We start from the raw sequence: 1,116 nt of genomic DNA on the forward strand, positions 1-1,116 counted from the left end.
CTATGCTTGCAAGCCTCCCAGGGGTATCTGTCAGCCATTGTTAGAATGAGAATGCTGGGCTACATGGTCCAATCCAGCAGGGTTCTTGTTAAGTTATAGGGCACAGAAATAAGCCCCAAATGCCTGTGAGTCTCTGTGTGCATGCGTGCTGAAAAGTACACAGCAGTGCATTCAAGCAGGGTAACGTCTGTTGATATCTGAATCAGCGACGCAATGTATATACACTTTATTTGCAAGGAGCACAAGACGTTGCGTTCAGTTGTGAGAGACCAGTGCCAGCTCCTGGTTGCTGGGAGTCCTGGAACAAAGTCTTACACTGGGCTTCCTTGGCACTATCCCATACCTTGATGGTGCTTTGGCACTACTGCAACCATCTGGGTCGAGGGTTCAGATATAGCTGCGCCAGTGTGGCCTGGTGGCACATCTAATGGGTGCAGCAACTGTTACCCTGCACATGCCCGATCTCGTCTGATCTTGGAAGCTAAGCAGGGTCAGGCCTGGTTAGTACTTGGATGGGAGACCGCCTGCAAATACCAGGTGCTGTAGGCTTATACCATAGTCTTTCGAGACTGAAGGTTGCCAACCAACTTCTGATGAACCCTTTTGGGAGACCCAGCAAACATCCCTATTAAGGAATTTAGGAGAGTGCTCAGACCAGATCCACAGCTCATACTAGGTAACAAGTTAAAGAGTGCCTTCTCCCATCACATTGTTCATCCACGGATAACAGTATACTCAAAACAAATATAAGGCCAAGGTCAACTGCAGCTTCAGCCTTAACAAGGACAAATGTACAACTTTCAAAAAGGCAACAGGAATGTTCCTGCAATGTCAGGGAATTGCTTTTGGGGAAGAGGATATTGCTTGCTTATATTTGAAACCGTGATTAAAGATGTTTAAAAGAATATTCAGACTTTATATTCTAGCACAGAAGTATTTTAATCCTAAACACCTTTTTTTAAAAATGGTATAACATCTGGCTGCAAAATTCCCTGGATGGTGTAGGTGGTGAAGTTTGGAGAAGGAAAGACTTGTAGGTCATTATCAAAGACTTCTCAGGCAATGCCCATTGGGTGCTCATGGCATCGACCCACCCAAAAGGCATTTAGCATGTAT

At 45.3% G+C, this 1,116-nt stretch overlaps 1 pseudogene; it reads left to right on the forward strand.

Annotated features, from left to right (window-relative positions):
* The first annotated feature begins 429 nt into the window (after positions 1–429).
* LOC136656625 (5S ribosomal RNA) lies at positions 430–549 on the forward strand (annotated as a pseudogene).
* Positions 550–1,116: the final 567 nt, after the last annotated feature.

Source organism: Tiliqua scincoides, chromosome 6 (genome assembly GCF_035046505.1).
Source record: "Tiliqua scincoides isolate rTilSci1 chromosome 6, rTilSci1.hap2, whole genome shotgun sequence".
NCBI lineage: Eukaryota > Metazoa > Chordata > Lepidosauria > Squamata > Scincidae > Tiliqua > Tiliqua scincoides.